The sequence below is a fragment of the Saccostrea echinata genome, unplaced genomic scaffold, assembly GCF_033153115.1.
Source record: "Saccostrea echinata isolate AGI-Se365-2 ecotype Australia unplaced genomic scaffold, CSIRO_AGI_Sech_v1 ptg000047l, whole genome shotgun sequence".
In the NCBI taxonomy this organism is placed as follows: Eukaryota; Metazoa; Mollusca; class Bivalvia; order Ostreida; family Ostreidae; genus Saccostrea; species Saccostrea echinata.
This window is the reverse complement of record NW_026889796.1, coordinates 318,109-338,798: the sequence shown is the minus strand read 5'-3', so window position 1 is coordinate 338,798 and position 20,690 is coordinate 318,109. Positions and strand designations below refer to the sequence as shown.

Below are 20,690 nucleotides of genomic sequence, written 5' to 3'. Positions count from 1 at the left end.
TTCTTCGAAATTCTTACCTCAATTGAAAAAAAAGCTACATTTCAAAAAAGTCCTTACTCCTCTATAACTTTCGTAGTTTACACTTGTACTAAGTGCGTTGGACCGAATTCTCGTGAAGACCAAAATGGCAGTATAAATAGGCAAAATTTTCAATGATTTCAATTTCAGGGCCAGGAGAGCTGTTAAAAACAATTATAAGGAATGTTTTATTGTGGAAACAGTGAAAGAATATGTTAGAAACACACGTTTAGTAATATTTTGAGATGACAGTTTTAAAAACACTGAGAAATAAATCGAGAAACAGCGCACAAAAAGTGCACAATAAATATACAGTTTTTTCTATGGGTGGCACTGTAGCTCTCCCGTCTGTCAATATATATTTTTTCAGAGAGCTACAGTTCTGCAGCTAACACTTAAGATGAAAAATAAACAAAATAATTCTTCTAAAATAGTTTCTTGCAATTGCCCCCATCACTCAACTACTATTCTCTAAAACTATCTGTACATTATACCTAAAGCCTCCGGCTTGTGCACCATGTGTCAAACCCTGACTACTTTTTAAGAATAGTGCATGCAAAATACAACACTATTATATAAATATGCACACTTCATGAGTTCCCTAGTTCATTGAATAAAGGTACACATACCTTCATTTTACATTTAAGGACATACGCAAGATACCTTACCTACTGATAATTTTTCAAGATATTCTAAATTTAAACTTATAATAAATGTACCATATAACATGTTTTAAAACAAAAAATCAGCATGCATTTCCAGGGATTTTGAAAAGATATTAAAGTTTGAAAAATTTTGCATTATTCAAATAAAAATGTACAAAAATTACAAAACATAAATTCCAGATTTTTTTTTATCAAAATTGTTTTAGAAGAGATTTACAAATCCATATATAGACAATAAAAATATTGCACACAGGTCCTTCATTTAATGGAACTCTTCAACTCCAGGGAAGAACCCAATAAAGTGCAAACTACGTTGCGTATGACCTTAAATGCCCGTTTATATAAGAGAAAAATAAATTAAAGAACTTGTTCTAATTAAAATAATGAAAAAAAAATCCTTATTTAAGCCTTTAAGTTTAATTTTTAATTAAGAAATTTGACAGATGAATTAAAAGAGTAATATACAATATAATACTTCTTAAATTAATTCTCTTGGTTCCATTCATTAGATATTCAATATTCAAGTCAACACTCTATACATGAATGAATTATCAAAAGTTTTGTCCTTAAAGTTTTCAATGGATCTACAGATCATGAGGTGATGTCTCCTTTTATGTGTATGTATCTGTGTACACTGAAAAAAAAGAAAGTCGCTGTGTGATGAAAAGGATAAACCAGAAGTCTCTGATGAGACTGTACATGTAGCTCTACTGGTCTATATGTATAACAAAGAAAAAGTAACACTTGGATTTGAAACTTTGCAACAGACAGCAATAAATAGAATTATGTATCTAAGTGTAGTCTACTTGTGTGCCACATTATATTGAAATCATACCAAAATTGTAGGTGGAGTAGCGTTTTAAAGGAATTTTACAGAAATTTCTATTTTTAGTAACCATGGCAGCACCGTTCATTGAAATGTACCTTAGTGCAGTCTAAGTTATATTGAAATCAGAATAAAACTGTAGGAGGAGTAGTGTTTTGAAAAATTACAGACAGATGGACAGCTAGACAGACAGACAACTAGACGCCATGGACAGACAGACAGACGGACAGCTAGACGGATGGAAGAGGGACACCTTCCTATCCCATAAGCTCTTCTGGTCTCTGACCAGTAGAGCTAAATAAAATATCAAATTTGATTTTTTTTCAATGTTAAAGAAATAAAACTGCAAAATTAAATTGTAAATGGTTGGTTGCGTACTAATTATTCAAAGTAGTTTTTGTTGTATGGTTTGAAAAATTTTATTATTCATTCTCTCTATTTTCACAAAGAATTACCTTTGCATTTCTTGTATCTACAAGGGGGACAAATCTTCAAATGGTACATGTACACTATATGTCAGCTACTATACCTTCATTTTCTGTTAAAGAAAAAAAAATAGAATAAATCATACAATACCAATTATATGTATAATAACAAAGCATGGATTAAATTTTCACTAAAATTAGAAAATGAATTGAATATCGATCACTCAAATTTCTCGATCCAGCCAAAATGACTGACACTAAAATTTACCCCTACTGAGGTCGAAGTATAAAAGTATAAATTATTTTTATCTATCAATATACCATAAATGAAACTTTGTGCATGTTCTGCATACATTTACCGGTATCTGTATTATAGTAGTTTTATGCCCTTGAGAATTTTTCATGATGTCATGCCATAATATTTCCATGTCTGTTTTTTTTTTCTCTGTGGTAACTCTTTGAAAGTTAGCGGAATTGATTTCTTGGTAATTCTATCGGAATGTAAATTAGGCAGGTCGATAGGTCAGGAGCTAAGAAGGCCTAATATGCATGAAAATCTTGTGCACACCTGTCTCTGTGTCTGACACTAAGGAGGCTAAATATGCATGTAAATCTCGTGTGACTACCTTTGTGTTTGACTTCAGTGGGCGAGGACTATTGAAATTGGCATGGGAGTCCTCGTGTAATTTAAATCTATGTCTACATTAACATTGCAGGTTATCCTGCAACATTCATGAGAATGCGGTCTTTATTTCTTAAACATCCAATATCCTATCAATTCTAATAAAAAATCATATTAGTAATAAAGCTAGAACTTTTTTTTATTTCATTTCCAATTAATAGAAAAAATATTTTTACAAATAAATATGTAAAATAAAAAAGTCCTAGCATTTTTGTCTTTTATAATTTACTTACACATAAGCATCTACATGATGTATATTTTTTCCCCTCAAAAGAACATGAACATAACTTAATAATGATATTCCTAAGTATGTATTCATGGTATAAAAAATGAGTTTAGCAGTATAAAGATTGATTTTTCACTCAAAGTTTTAAGACTGTTTTTCAGAGATTAAAAAAAAAAACATTGATTATATCAATAATCATGTGGGTACATGTCCTATGTAAACTTCAGAGGATCAACCAATTTTCTAACAGAGAATTAGTAATTTGATATTTGGATACTTCCAAACAATATAAGTATGAGTTTTGGGGGTTATTAATTATGTACATCATGACATGTACTATAAGCACTGACCCCTCATATCTCAAAATTTATCTTGACACCAACAAAAAAAAAAAATAGTACTTGCAACACATGCAATGTTTGTTAATCCCTAGTACACTACAGTAGTAGGATACTTTTAACCATGTCTGAGAGAAGATAATTAATTAATTTTCTAATCAGTAATGCTGATGACCATGATGACTGTGATCAAGATACTAATAAATTGTAACTTGCAAATTACAGACAAATTTAGACATGACAGTATAATTTTTTAAGTACAATCATCAGCTAGTGTACACATTGAGAATATTCGAACGAACGAATACTAGCCTACAACGTTGTCATTGAGGAAATTCGAACGAAAGAATAATATTCCGATGTGTATAATTTTCTGACGATTGTTTACTTTGTTAACTTGTATAATGTACTACTGAATAACCCCATCGACTGCTATTTCTGCAAACACTTTACAGTGACAGAAATTCATAGGTAACGAGGAATCAGGATGATCTATAGATCTTTAGACTTCAAAAAAAAAAAAAAAAAAGAAGAAGAATCTATGAGCCATGTATTAACATGCTTTAAATGAAATAAATAACAAATTCAATAATTCTAGATCTACTTACAAAAATAGAGCAGGTCTTCGTCATAATTTTGTTTACAAACATCATGTGGAAATTCCAATATCCTCATAATCTTGTCGCCGTTTTTTTTCTTTGGTTGGTATTGGGTGATTCTAGGAATATAATGCGTCCGTCTGCACAGAATTTTTAAGAAGTGAATCCATAGATAGAATATTACTGCTTCTTTTTATTTATTGGTTTATCTTTTTTTTAATTTAAACAATGCATAGTTCACGAGAAAACAAATAAATGAAATAAATTATCAGGCCTATTTTTTTCAGATTTTTGTTGTTGTTGTTGTAAATACTGCCATGGGTAATAATGGTAATTAAAATGCCCAATACCAAAAATATTAACATTTTATATAAATGGGACATCATCATGATCATTGAGAACATGATAAGAAGGAGGAGGGGTAGTGGACGGGTGGGTAGTCTCTCTGTATCTCTAAAATAAAAATTAATGTTTCCCTTGAAAAGTCAAGAAAATTTTATTTGCATGGTCAGTGGGATATTCAGTACAAGTTTAAAAGTCCAGTCAGTACATAGCCTCAATAAAGCCCCTTCTTCTTCTTTTAATTCACGACATTTTGATATATTGTTAACCTTCTATGATGTTCAAAATTGTATCATTCACCAACCATCCTTGATAATCAATAGTAACCTATAAATTTTTGTCACTTCAAATCCCATTTTTGTGAAACGTAGAATGAAAATCAAAAGCTATACGAGCATTCATTTTACTTTCATAAACATGATTCAAGTTTATATTCTCGAATTTTTTGACAAGCGTTTGTTTGTATCATCTGTCCTTAAGGGGGGGGGGGGGGTATGCAATTTTATATTAATTGTTTGCTATCAATTATGAATGATGTAAAATTGTTTGGATTTTAATTTTTAAATTGAAAATGAAAAAAAAATTATGACTTAATCCGAAGGTTTAGTAAAAGCATGGAGTTTGTTTTTCATGAATTTCTATTGTAGATTCATTTGTTAAATCGACTTGCTGTGTGTTAATATCCCTTGTGTATGTTTTGTTAGTTCCAAGCAAATTGTGACAGTTTTGCTACCTGGGGAAAACAAAAGACTCTTAAATGCCTCTAGGTATATACATACATGTATCATACCCTATGGAGATCTGGGGTGAAGATATTGGTTTCTTGGAAGTTAGCAAGGGGGGGGGGGTAGGTTTAACAGCAGACTTAAGTTGCTTTATTAGTATTCAAACATTTACTGCAAGATTAACAGGTAATACAACAGAAGTTGATTATTTTTCTGTGAAATCAAACTCAGATGACAAATATCAAAAAAAAAAAAAAAAAAAAAAAATCAGATTGAGCTTAACTTGGGATCGACACCCCCGTCCAAAAATATAGTCCCGTCCAAAGCTAAAGCGTTTAGAAGTCAGCAGAGTCAATATCTCGAAGTGGGTCTTGTGACGCATTTATGAATATGTCCTATTATTGTTTTTTATCGATAAAATAAAAATAAATCATTTATAAAATTATAGCTTTAACTCTAGCTTAAAGAATATCTATGTCCGATCTAGGACACTATAGCATAATACGATACTCTTTACAGAGTTATGTCCCTTTCTAGAATGTAAATTATAGATTTTAAATACTTATGGTCTTTACGTTTACGTGATTTATTTTTTTCATCTAAACAATAATAGCCAATGTAACTTTTATTTTAAGAAACTTTGGACGAAAAGGAATTTTTTTTAAAGTTTAGTAGAAAAAAATGACAATTTATAGATCCTTGATTTAAATTATAGTAAATAATCAAAGCGGTCCCCTTAGGACTGTTGGTATATAAAGAAGATAATATGTCATCCTACTATATAACTTCAATCACCTTGTTTTAATGTTATCCTGTAGATCACATTCGCATTTCAAAATATCTTTCGTGGAAGAGCAAACTGATTAAATTGTAAATAGAAAAAATGAATAAAAATATATAATTTGATATTTGAAAGTTAATGATGTACCAAATGTAATTTCCGTGTGAAAAGTATACACATATACTTAACTTTCCTATCAATAATCTTGTATTCAAAGTGTACAAACAGTACATATTTCAGATACTAGATGCAGGACTTGTGAAATAAAACGAAGGGCTAATTGCAGCCTTATGTCTGCCGATAAGGCCACTGTTGTTTAATTTCAAGTCTATTTCAGGTTTTTTTTTTATATACATGTATTGAAATTTTACGAGATTGTACAAACTTAGCACTGCACATCAACACCAAATACAGAGTAAGAGTGGAAAGCTAAAGATTCACACATTTTATCGTTATTCAGTAAAACAAAAAATAAAATTAAAACAATTTTAAAAAATCAAGCAGAAGAAATGTTGCCCCCATATGCAGACGTCTCTTTTACGCTACGAATATTATGCAACAAAATTATAAAAGTTGTATGCTTCTATAAATTCTTCATCAGTTGAGCCCACCTCCTTACATGTACCCCACCCCATCTCAAAAGAGTACTGAAATTGCTTCCAAAGGCTTGATTGTATTTCAGTATCTTTGATTTGCTGAAGAATTTTCAAGAGATCTAGAGTAATTTATTGATTCTGGAAAATCTTATATAATGTTGTAAAAGAGTGATCAGATTGAAATCATTGAATGGATTCCAATTTCACACCTTTGAAAATATATTGTAAAATTTAGCCTGAAGGGAATATTCTCACACCTTTTTTTCCCAGAACTTCAATGTAAACAGTGATATACACATATATTCAACAATTCATCTCCACACCGACTGATGATGACTCGAGCCATTTCCTGTTTATTATCAATTTGTGTATATACTTTGTTTTGGAGTACCTACTCTAAAAATTATTTTAAAACATTTTCCAAGAAAAAACAACAACATTTTAAAGTGTTGATTAATGGACATACAAAAATATGTATAGTTATAGTTTTTTTTTACTGCAAAACAATGAAGATGACAATGGCTAATAATTAGTAAATATAGTTAACCTTGTTAATTAAGTTTAGGTAACAACATGTTGGACTAATTATATTGTTAGTGCTATTATCACATGAAAACAGTTATTGGTATCTGTTTCAAAAAAAAAAAAAATTCAAAATACATGTATTCATACATGTATACATGAGGCTTCATGGTTTGCTCATTCATAGATCTGTTGCAACTCATTTTCATAATTAAAAAACCATCATTTATTCAACATTTTATTTTTTTCTTATTTAACAGATTAAAAATATATATTCATAAAATATACTTTTCTAACATTTCAATTTAATTTTACCAATTTATATATATGCATACATATAATATGACCTTTCCTATTACAATGCATTCAGTACTGTCTTTTATGGTGCAGATTACAATCACTTACAGAATTTAGACTCAATTTACCAGAAATTGTATTTTTCATTTCATACCTAAATGTTTGGGAAATTTAATGATAATAATAAGTGTATAAATTAAATGAAGAATATCTAACTGTGCCATATTTCATCGTAAGTTTTTGTATGAAGAAATAGGTATACATCTCAGCTCTTTGATTCATTCCTTGAAAAAATTATCAATATAATTACAATCCTTTAAATTTAAAAATGACCCAAAATTTAAAGTTATACTGATATAGAAAAGAGTAGAAATTCTGATATTGTAAAAATTAAGACTTCAATTTTCATGGGGAACATTTGCCATGTTAATTAAACTCACCTAATCATACTGGTGTGTTCTCTTAAATGGCTATATATAACTTTTTTTATTTCTCAATGAAATTTTGCCAGTTTGATATTATTTTGCTTGCAATAGCATGTACTTTCTAAATGTAAAATGATAAATTGTAAAAGGACTGACATTTTCATAGGGAGAATCCATCATCATATTATACTCCGTCAATCATACTGGTGTGTTCTCTTGAATGGCCATAACTTTTTTATTTCTCAATGAAATTTTGCCAATTTGATATTATTTTGCTTGCAATAGCATGTACTTTCTAAATGTAAAATGATAAATTGTAAGAGGACTGAAATTTTCATAGGGAGAATCCATCATCATATTATACTCTGTCAATCGTACTGGTGTGTTCTCTTGAATGGCCATAACTTTTTTATTTCTGAATGAAATTTTGCCAATTTGATATTATTTTGCTTGCAATAGCATGTACTTTCTAAATGTAAAATGATAAATTGTAAAAGGACTGACATTTTCATAGGGAGAATCCATCATCATATTATACTCTGTCAATCGTACTGGTGTGTTCTCTTGAATGGCCATAACTTTTTCATTTCTGAATGAAATTTTGCCAATTTGATATTATTTTGCTTGCAATAGCATGTACTTTCTAAATGTCAATTGATAAATTGTAAGAGGACTGAAATTTTCATAGGGAGAATCCATCATCATATTATACTCTGTCAATCGTACTTAATTGTGTGTTCTCTTGAATGGCCATAACTTTTTTATTTCTGAATGAAATTTTGCCAATTTGATATTATTTTGCTTGCAAAAGCATGTACTTTCTAAATGTCAATTGATAAATAATTGTAAGAGGACTGAAATTTTCATAGGGAGAATCCATCATCATGTCATATTACTCCGTTAATCGTACTAGTCTGGTGTGTTCTACTGAATGGCCATTACTTTTTTATTTCTCAATGAAATTTTGCCAATTTGGAATTATTTTGCTTGCAATAGCATGTACTTTCTACATGTAAAGTGATAAAATACAAGAGGACTAAAATTTTCATAGGGAGAATCCATCATCATGTCATATATTACTCGTTAATCATACTAGTCTGGTGTGTTCTCTTGAATGGCCATAACTTTTTTATTTCTCAATGAAATTTTGCCAATTTGATATTATTTTGCTTGCAATAGCATGTACTTTCTAAATGTAAAATGATAAATTGTAAGAGGACTGAAATTTTCATAGGGAGAATCCATCATCATATTATACTCTGTCAATCGTACTTAATTGTGTGTTCTCTTGAATGGCCATAACTTTTTTATTTCTGAATGAAATTTTGCCAATTTGATATTATTTTGCTTGCAATAGCATGTACTTTCTAAATGTCAATTGATAAATTGTAAGAGGACTGAAATTTTCATAGGGAGAATCCATCATCATATTATACTCTGTCAATCGTACTTAATTGTATGTTCTCTTGAATGGCCATAACTTTTTTATTTCTGAATGAAATTTTGCCAATTTGATATTATTTTGCTTGCAATAGCATGTACTTTCTAAATGTCAATTGATAAATAATTGTAAGAGGACTGAAATTTTCATAGGGAGAATCCATCATCATGTCATATTACTCCGTTAATCGTACTAGTCTGGTGTGTTCTACTGAATGGCCATTACTTTTTTATTTCTCAATGAAATTTTGCCAATTTGGAATTATTTTGCTTGCAATAGCATGTACTTTCTACATGTAAAGTGATAAAATACAAGAGGACTAAAATTTTCATAGGGAGAATCCATCATCATGTCATATATTACTCGTTAATCATACTAGTCTGGTGTGTTCTCTTGAATGGCCATAACTTTTTTATTTCTGAATGAAATTTTGCCAATTTGATATTATTTTGCTTGCAATAGCATGTACTTTCTAAATGTAAAATGATAAATTGTAAAAGGACTGACATTTTCATAGGGAGAATCCATCATCATATTATACTCTGTCAATTGTACTGGTATGTTCTCTTGAATGGCCATAACTTTTTTATTTCTGAATGAAATTTTGCCAGTTTGATATTATTTTGCTTGCAATAGCATGTACTTTCTAAATATAAAATGATAAATTGTAAGAGGAGTGAAATTTTCATAGGGAGAATCCATCATCATATTATACTCTGTCAATCGTACTGGTGTGTTCTCTTGAATGGCCATAACTTTTTTATTTCTGAATGAAATTTTGCCAATTTGATATTATTTTGCTTGCAATAGCATGTACTTTCTAAATGTAAAATGATAAATTGTAAGAGGACTGAAATTTTCATAGGGAGAATCCATCATCATATTATACTCTGTCAATCGTACTGGTGTGTTCTCTTGAATGGCCATAACTTTTTTATTTCTGAATGAAATTTTGCCAATTTGATATTATTTTGCTTGCAATAGCATGTACTTTCTAAATGTAAAATGATAAATTGTAAGAGGACTGAAATTTTCATAGGGAGAATCCATCATCATATTATACTCTGTCAATCGTACTGGTGTGTTCTCTTGAATGGCCATAACTTTTTTATTTCTGAATGAAATTTTGCCAATTTGATATTATTTTGCTTGCAATAGCATGTACTTTCTAAATATAAAATGATAAATTGTAAGAGGAATGAAATTTTCATAGGGAGAATCCATCGTCATATTATACTCTGTCAATCGTACTGGTGTGTTCTCTTGAATGGCCATAACTTTTTTATTTCTGAATGAAATATTAAAGTAATGATTTTAAAATGTTAAGTTTGCAATGAATTATATGGCAAAAAGCTTTCAAAAATAATTTTAACCCTTGACTGTATTAGATTAAAAGAAGATGGACTGTTTTTCCCTGTACATTAAAGAGAAAAAAACAATTTCCATTCTCCTGTAGGATAAAATATTCTATAAATCATTTTGTTAGAGAACTTTTAATCCTATTAGTGACAATTATAGAACTTCTTGTCCTATTTCACAAATTATGGGATAAAAAATCCCATGTAAGGTTAAAAATGGGAGTTTTGCTTCTATAGGAGAAAAAATCCCACAGAACTCATTTTTCTCCCACAGAATAATGGTGGGATATTAGTTAGGAGAGAAAATCCCACCATAGTCCCATGGGATTTCTTGATTGCAGGTGTAATATCTTTTAATCTAGAAGATATTCAGGTGTAAAGGTTAGTCCATGTTGTGCGATTAAAAAAATCCCACCAGATGACATAAATGGTTTCCATGTATCTTTGGAAAAGTGGTTGGCGAAAGTCCGGACAAATGTCGTGTCCGGAGTTAAATGTCGCACTGTTAGAAACAAATACTCCCTCTTTTTCATGCTATATGAATCAAAGTCTATAGATACGGATACAGTACAACTAATGATCATTCTAACATAACATTTTTGTGATATACATGGATAATAAATCTGAACATATCTTTTGATTGTATGTGGTGAATATATTCTAGATAAATATACATTGTACTACCATTATACATTCAGATTCGTCACTGCCTTTTATAAAAGAATCGTCCTACGATTTTCCAAGACCTTGACATAAAATAAGAGGCCCATGGGCCACAACGCTCACCTGAGTCAATAAGGCCCTGCTGTTTTTCATCAGCATATCTTCCAATGTAAAACATTAATCACTATTGTGACCCCATCCTACCCCAGGTGTCATGATTTTTATGGATATAGCGCTAGCCCCACCCTACCCCTCGGGGACATGATTTAAACAAACTTGAATTTACACTACCTCAAGATACTTCTATATCAATGTGACTAAACATGGCTTTGTTGTTCCTGAAAAAAAGGTTTTAGAATTTTTTTCCTATACATTCACATGCTAAACCCTGATAGTGCATTGTGGCCCATCCTACCCCTAGGGGGTCATGGTTTGATTGATTGATTGATTAGGGTTTAACGCCGAGTCAGCTATATTTCAGCCATATTCCGGCGAAAAATTAATTTTATATGACCTGTTATCATGGTTTAAACAAATTTGAATCTACAATACCTGAGGATGTTTCCATATCAATCTGACTAAAGATGGCTTTGCTGTTCTTGTGGAGAAGATTTTTCGATATATATATCCTATGTAAAACTTTGATCCCCCATTGTGACCCCACCCTACCCATGGTCATGGGTCATGATTTGAACAAACGTACATCTACACTAACTGATGATGCTTCCATATTAATATGACTAATAATGACATTGTTGTTCTTAAAAAGAAGATTTTTGAAGACTTTTTCCTAGATATTCCTATGTAAAACCTTAATCCCCCGTTTTGATCTATCTATTACAAAGAGAAAATTACAGACAGGGTTTTTTTCTGTAGCATGGAAAATAGAGAAAGGGGCAGGGCGGACCTTAAAACGCAGTATAATAAAAGCCCCGCCTTCTGTATTTCAGATATCGTACTATTACAAGGCGAAAACTTTGAACAGGTTTATTTTCGTAGCATAAAAACTAGAGAAAGAGGCAGGGCGGACCTTAAAACGCAGTAAAATAAAAGGTCCGCCCTCTGTCTTTCAGATATTTTACCATTAGAAAGCAAACATTTTGGACAGGGTTTATTTCCGTAACATAAAAACTAGTCAAAATGACAGGGCGGACCTTAAAACGCAGTATAATAAAAGGTCCGCCCTCTGTTTTTCAGATATCGTACTGTTAGAAGGCGAAAAATTTTGAACAAGGTTTATTTTCGTAGCATACAAACTAGAGAAAGAGACAGGGCGGACCTTAAAACGCAGTATAATAAAAGGTCCGCCCTCTATATTTCAGATACCCTACTATTACAAGGCGAAAATTTTGAACAGGGTTTATTTTCGTAGCATAAAAACTAGAGAAAGAAGCAGGGCGGACCTTAAGACGCAGTATATTTAAAGGTCCGCCCTCTATAATTTAGATGTCTTACTGTTAGAAAGCAAACATTTTGGACAAGGTTTTATTTCCGTAACATAAAAACTAGTCAAAACGGCAGGGCGGATCTTGAAACGCAGTATAATAAAAGGTCCGCCCTCTGTTTTTCAGATATCTTACTATTACAAGGCGAAAATTTTGAACAAGGTTTATTTTCGTAGCATACAAACTAGAGAAAGAGACAGGGCGGACCTTAAAACGCAATATAATAAAAGGTCCGCCCTCTATATTTCAGATATCTTACTATTACAAGGCGAAAATTTTGAACAGGGTTTATTTTCGTAGCATAAAAACTAGAGAAAGAAACAGGGCGGACCTTAAAACGCAATATAATAAAAGGTCCGCCCTCTATATTTCAGATATCTTACTATTACAAGGCGAAAATTTTGAACAGGGTTTATTTTCGTAGCATACAAACTAGAGAAAGAACAGGGCGGACCTTAAAACGCAGTATATTTAAAGGTCCGCCCTCTATATTTCAGATATCTTACTATTACAAGGCAAAAATTTGAACAGGGTTTATTTTCGTAGCATAAAAACTAGAGAAAAAGGCAGGGCGGACCTTAAGACGCAGTATATTTAAAGGTCCGCCATCTATAATTCAGATGTCTTTCTGTTAGAAAGAAAACATTTTGGACAGGGTTTATTTCCGTAACATAAAAACTAGTCAAAATGGCAGGGCGGACCTTAAAACGCAATATAATAAAAGGTCTGCCCTCTGTTTTACAGATATCGTAGTATTACAAGGCGAAAATTTTGAACAAGGTTTATTTTCGTAGCATACAAACTAGAGAAAGAGACAGGGCGGACCTTAAAACGCAATATAATAAAAGGTCCGCCCTCTATATTTCAGATATCTTACTATTACAAGGCGAAAATTTTGAACAGGGTTTATTTTCGTAGCATACAAACTAGAGAAAGAAACAGGGCGGACCTTAAAACGCAGTATATTTAAAGGTCCGCCCTCTATATTTCAGATATCTTACTATAACAAGGCGAAAATTTTGAACAGGGTTTATTTTCGTAGCATAAAAACTAGAGAAAGAGGCAGGGCGGACCTTAAAACGCAGTATATTTAAAGGTCCGCCATCTATAATTCAGATGTCTTACTGTTAGAAAGCAAACATTTTGGACAGGGTTTATTTCCGTAACATAAAAACTAGTCAAAATGGCAGGGCGGACCTTAAAACGCAGTATATTTAAAGGTCTGCCCTCTGTTTTTCAGATATCGTAGTATTACAGGGCGAAAATTTTGAACAAGGTTTATTTTCGTAGCATACAAACTAGAGATAGGGCGGACCTTAAAACGCAATATAATAAAAGGTCCGCCCTCTATATTTCAGATATCTTACTATTACAAGGCGAAAATTTTGAATAAGGTTTATTTTCGTAGCATAAAAATTAGAGAAAGAGACAGGGCGGACCTTAAAACGCAATATAATAAAAGGTCCGCCCTTTATATTTCAGATATCTTACTATCACAAGGCGAAAATTTTGAACAGGGTTTATTTTCGTAGCATACAAACTAGAGAAAGAACAGGGCGGACCTTAAAACGCAGTATATTTAAAGGTCCGCCCTCTATATTTCAGATATCTTACTATTACAAGGCAAAAATTTGAACAGGGTTTATTTTCGTAGCATAAAAACTAGAGAAAGAGGCAGGGCGGACCTTAAGACGCAGTATATTTAAAGGTCCGCCATCTATAATTCAGATGTCTTTCTGTTAGAAAGAAAACATTTTGGACAGGGTTTATTTCCGTAACATAAAAACTAGTCAAAATGGCAGGGCGGACCTTAAAACGCAATATAATAAAAGGTCTGCCCTCTGTTTTACAGATATCGTAGTATTACAAGGCGAAAATTTTGAACAAGGTTTATTTTCGTAGCATACAAACTAGAGAAAGAGACAGGGCGGACCTTAAAACGCAATATAATAAAAGGTCCGCCCTCTATATTTCAGATATCTTACTATTACAAGGCGAAAATTTTGAACAGGGTTTATTTTCGTAGCATACAAACTAGAGAAAGAAACAGGGCGGACCTTAAAACGCAGTATATTTAAAGGTCCGCCCTCTATATTTCAGATATCTTACTATAACAAGGCGAAAATTTTGAACAGGGTTTATTTTCGTAGCATAAAAACTAGAGAAAGAGGCAGGGCGGACCTTAAAACGCAGTATATTTAAAGGTCCGCCATCTATAATTCAGATGTCTTACTGTTAGAAAGCAAACATTTTGGACAGGGTTTATTTCCGTAACATAAAAACTAGTCAAAATGGCAGGGCGGACCTTAAAACGCAGTATATTTAAAGGTCTGCCCTCTGTTTTTCAGATATCGTAGTATTACAAGGCGAAAATTTTGAACAAGGTTTATTTTCGTAGCATACAAACTAGAGATAGGGCGGACCTTAAAACGCAATATAATAAAAGGTCCGCCCTCTATATTTCAGATATCTTACTATTACAAGGCGAAAATTTTGAATAAGGTTTATTTTCGTAGCATAAAAATTAGAGAAAGAGACAGGGCGGACCTTAAAACGCAATATAATAAAAGGTCCGCCCTTTATATTTCAGATATCTTACTATTACAAGGCGAAAATATTGAACGGGGTTTATTTTCGTAGCATACAAACTAGAGAAAGAGACAGGGCGGACCTTAAAACGCAATATAATAAAAGGTCCGCCCTCTATATTTCAGATATCTTACTATTACAAGGCGAAAATTTTGAACAGGGTTTATTTTCGTAGCATAAAAATTAGAGAAAGAGACAGGGCGGACCTTAAAACGCAATATAATAAAGGTCCGCCCTCTATATTTCAGATATCTTACTATAACAAGGCGAATATTTTGAACAGAGTTTATTAAAAGTTATCGTAGCGTAAAAAAAAAAATCGTTAAAATGGCAGGGCGGACCTTAAAACGCAGTAAAATAAAAGTCCGCCCTCTGTTTTTCTTTTTTCCCACATACATGTATCTTACTTACAAAGCAAAAATTATGGAAATGCTGAAAGTTCCTTTTGTTTTTTTTTTCTTTGTTGGTTCGTGTGTTTTCCAGGGTAAAAAGATAATTAGGTTTTTAATTTTAGGATGGACGCTAAATAAACTTAAAAAACTCTTGGAATGGCCTAATTGTGCATAAGAATTGCATATATACTACATGTAGTAGTGTACTTTTTTCATTTAATATTCTGACAAAAAGACAAAACTTTAATGTCAATTAATTATCCACTCTATGTACGTTTGCAGGAGATGTGTCTACTGTATTGTATATCTACCGGTATATGCAACCATAAACATCTGTCTGAAAGGACCAAGGATATATATTATTATTTAATTAGTAATGTTGATGACGTACAACAAGAGAACTATAACCCCCCCCCCCCATCACACACACATAAATAAAAAAGAAATAGCCACTTAAAGTCGTAGAAAATCTTATTTAAACCGAAATCAAAATAAATATAAAAAATATTAACAAAAGAACACGACTTGGTGGTGTTTTACGAATTTTTATATCAGTCATGATCTCAACAGACACTTTCCTTTTTATTTTATGGGGAAATACATGTCAAGTTGCTCTGTAAAACCCCTCTGTAAATAGTATGGGTGGATAAGATTCTCCCTAGTAAGAAGGTGGAAAAGCAGAAAATTCTGTACTGAAGCGTACTGAGTATTTCCTATGGTGGATAACAAAGCCGGGGTTGTTTCTTCCAAGCTCGCTGCATGTCATTTCCGAAATTTTGCATTGCATTTCCGACATTTTTTGTTTTCATTTTACAATTCAATCAAAACAAAGTCTAGTAAAAATACAAAGTTTAGTAATAAAATGCAATAATTTCAATAATAAAACATGCAATTTTTGATCACCAAATTTTAATGCCCACTGAATTATATGTGTTTGAAAGCACGAAAAACAGAATCTCCTCTACTTTGATTACTTTATTCCGTCAAACATAGTTTCTGTATGCCATAAATTCTATCTAAACCTTTCTGATCTCAAATTCAGTCTGATTATTTGATTTGAAAAGATGAACAAAAATTCACAACTTACACTTACATGTGTCCGAGGATAAAATCGTCATAAGATTCTTTTAAATATAAGCAGAACTTATTATTTGGAAATCAATGAATTATTCTTGATTTATTCTTTAATTTTTTTATAAGGGAAATTTCAATTTTGTTTTCATTGCCGGAAAAGTACTTTATGATGATAAATGTCAGAGATGAAAATTTTAAAACGTCAGAAATAAAACTACAAAATGTAGGGAATGAAATAAACAATATTTGAAAAAAAATTCCGGAAATAAAATCCTATGCTAGGCTCATTTTCCAAAAGGGGAGGGGTCTTTAAACCCAAGCTCGTTTTTCCGGGAAAAAATATTAATGCGGGAGGAAAGTCTACAACATCAGTACTTTTTAAACTATTTGACATGTATCAGCATAATTCTGCTATACCAACCCACCAAAAATACAACAACACCATTTATAATCTTTTCCTTTTTTGGGGGAGGGGGTGTTTTATTGCTTAAAATGTTCAACTCGATTGACTTTGGTTTGATTTTGCCAATTAATGCACATCTTCCTTAACCAGTGTTAACCCCGGGGTAATATCAAGTAGAATGAAATAATCGTTAGTCTTTAAATGGATAAGAAACGATGGTTATAAAAACACGGGGGATATGCGACTTCAAGTTTCGTCAGGTGAGACAATAGGCCTACCCCCCAAATGACAGGTCTACATGTTGTTTTAACAACAACGGGATAGGCTAGTACACCGTAACACAAGTCCCTGTCAAAGTGACCCTCCAATTATTTTATACTTAGGTACAATATGAATCGTAAGAATTATGCATAATTATTATGAATGATATAATGAAATATCTTTCGAAAGATATGAAAATTCTTCTTGGGAAGTTGAAGTCGAACGTTGTTAGGAAAGAGACTGTAATGAAATGATCATTGTTGGACTTACGAACACCATATACTGAACAATGTGCCAGTGAAGGTATGCGTATTATATATATGTATTTTTTTTTATTTTGCAATGATAATATTGATATCACTTAAACTATAAAAGACACATGTCGTACATGATTTTCCCATAAGGTAACTCGATCAACAGATCTTTGCATCTTTATATTTTTTGTTTTGTGCACTATCTGTGAGGTATGTACTACGATAAGGAGCTAACAGTTAATCAGTGCTAACATTAAATTTTGAATAATTTTTTGACAGATAATTTGAGGTTTTGTACTGAGATATATCATAGTATTAGAAATATAATTAATTAAAATTGGCTAACGAAATCCAGCAACTAGCGAAATATCGCAAGTTAGACTTGATCCTGTTAGTATATATACAATGTACATACATGTACGTCCCTGGAACTCCATTTTGCTGAGAGGGACACTTTTATAACAACTATTATTACCTTAAATAATTTAAAAAGATTAATAAAGCTAATTAATTTCGAATCAATAAAGGAGAAAAATCTGCATATTAAACCGAAGGCGGACCTTTTATTATAGAGGCAGGCCGGACCTTATATGTTATCGTATTAGGTCCCCCCGGACCTTTAAACGAGGCGGACCAAATATTATGCGACACCGGTCACACCCACCGTGTGCTCCTTCTCATGATTGGGAAATAACGGAAAAATACGTCGACAATTCCGTGTGTAAATAATGGTCTAACAATAAGTATGAAAATCGTCAGTCAGCATTTGACAATGATAAATTGTATTTGCTGACAAGGTTATTGTATCGACCATAGAACTTCGAAATGACGACTTCAAACGAGACTGCTGATATTCTTGTTTCATCAAATTGTTTGTCAATAACTTATCTCGTTTTAGAAATTGTTCATACGTAGATCATGCTCTTGCGTATCGAATCAACTGAGAGATATAAACCCCGTATGCAGGTGATGAAGGTATATTGCTGCATAAGTAAGGGAAGTTGACGATGGAAAAGTTAAAGTCATCACGTTTATCATAAAGCTTGGTTGTTAGATTACTATTAACGTCTTTTTCTAGTAGAATATCCAAATATGAAACAGATGTGTCAGACTCTGTGGTATCTTTTATTTCAAGCTCACTAGGATATATCGTATCGACATAAGAATGGAAATAACCATTGTTAATTAACACAATACGTCGTGGATGTATCTAAATGTCGAGTTGAAGGCCACAGCAAGTGTTTTCTTCTTTTCACGTATAAGATTTTGAACAAATTCTGCTTCATATGAATACAAAGTTAAGTCTGCTAATAAAGGGTCGCAATTGGTACTCAGGGAAATTCCAATAGATTGTTGGAAGACCTGGTCTCCAAAAACCACATAGATATTGTCAATCAGAAACTCAAGCATCTTTTTGATAGCAACTTCAGAGTATTTGTGTGTACAATCAGAATGTTTTTTAACAAAATAATTTTGCAAATGACCAATGACAAGGTAAGTAAATTTACGAGTATGTTAATTTTCTGTGCTATGTAGCGATTGCAATTTTTTTCCTCTTAATTTAAGTGGGATCCTTATTGTGAATAGTTGTGAGTATCCTCCATCATCCATCACGTAACAGACTTTTACATGTATGTTCTGTGTAAATTATCTATGAACCATTCTTTTTAATCATAAAAGGTTTTAAAAGTTTTCCAATGGAACACGCAAAAAGCAGCAACTCTCGAAGTTTTTCTTCAATGAATGCCTTTATGTTCTGGACTTCTTCATAATGGACTAAAGTTTTTTTGCTCACCCAAACATTTGTAATGACAATTCGGGATTTGAAAAAATATTTTATTCCTTTTTTCACACTTTTTTAAATACTTAAATGAAATTCTTTCTTTATGTATTTTATAATCTTTACTTTATAACCTTTAGGTTTTTATATTACATTGTACATGTATATTTAATAATCACGACTTTTAGGTTGGAATGTTACTTGTATTTTTTCTGATGATGATAATATTTGCTTTAATTTTCTTTTTTGCAGTAATTTTTATCTCATTTTTTATATTGTAATTTTAAAGATAAGTCAGACTCTCAGAAACTCAGTTTCTGAACAAGATGAGGAGATATTTAAAAAAGCTTGCAGGTATGCCAAAAATGATGTCTAACACATGCATATGGACATATAAATGTACATCGGTAAGAAAGATAATCCTTTACTAAATAATATATAAATATATAAATATATTTGGAAGGCTCACAAAAATTACAAGAATGAAGTGTATTATATTAAAGGGGAGATACGTAAATATTCTAAGAGATAAAAGGTATTGTAAAACATGTAGTACTGATATTAAAGATAATTATCATTTGATACTCGTGTGTCCTGTGTACATGTATGTAGAAACAGGAAGGAAATTACAGAAAAAGAATACTGCTGCAAGCCCTCTCGGTATAAATTACTAGTTTTTAAGATTCGGCAATGTAAAAAAAAATGTAAATTAGGAATTTTTATATTTAAAGCCCTTGCGCGAAGAAATGTATCTGACATGTAACATTCAAATATTTTCAATATTGTCATTCTCCATATACGAGTACATCTCTGTACAAAGAGAATTCTGTATGAAATTTTTCCCCATTTCTTTTTTTTTTCTTTTTTAAGAACTGATCTTAAGTTTTTCACTATATTTATCAAATAATCTATGATATCTTTAAATATGCTATATGATGTATGTCTTTTGCAATAAATAAATTGAATTGAATGTTACATTATTTTTATTCAAAATTAGCATTTCCTCATCAGAAACAATTTCTAGTTCAAATCCTGCTGTGAGAGATTCAAAATTGTGATTTATATGCATGTATTAGATGTATGTAACATCAAAAACAAACAAACGAACAAACAAAAAGAAGAAAAGAATCGGAGAAAAAAGAAACAAAAAAGAAAGGATTATTTATTTTGTCAAGCCCTTACAATATTTTTTGATAATGAATAATTTGAATAACTATTTTGGAATTAATATAATTATTTGTAATATGTATCTATAAAATCTGCATTTTAATGAAACAGCCTTTACCCATTTGAGGTAAATCTCACTTGGGAAATTTGGGGAGTAAACGTGTATGTTTTTCTTTGCTTGTTTTCTTTTTTATTATTTTGAAAAGTTATTTAGCTATTAATTTCTTTTAAAAAATAGAATTATATATAGATATATTGAGTGGACTGCTATACATAAGAATATGACAATATCTTGTAAATTTTAGTTCATTCAAATCTAGCAGGAGAAGCAAACTGTGTCATTTTGAAATCAAACGAAACAGAGTTTCTGTCTGTTCTATAATTCACATCATATCC

General features: G+C 31.5%; 1 long non-coding RNA gene across 1 annotated transcript; it reads right to left on the bottom strand.

Annotated features, from left to right (window-relative positions):
- Positions 1–438: 438 nt before the first annotated feature.
- LOC133202741 (uncharacterized) lies at positions 439–3,875 on the bottom strand. The gene is made up of 3 exons (XR_009723290.1): positions 3,789–3,875; positions 1,965–2,047; positions 439–1,317 (listed from the first exon to the last, which is right to left on the bottom strand). It is a non-coding gene; the product is annotated as an uncharacterized LOC133202741 (long non-coding RNA).
- Positions 3,876–20,690: the final 16,815 nt, after the last annotated feature.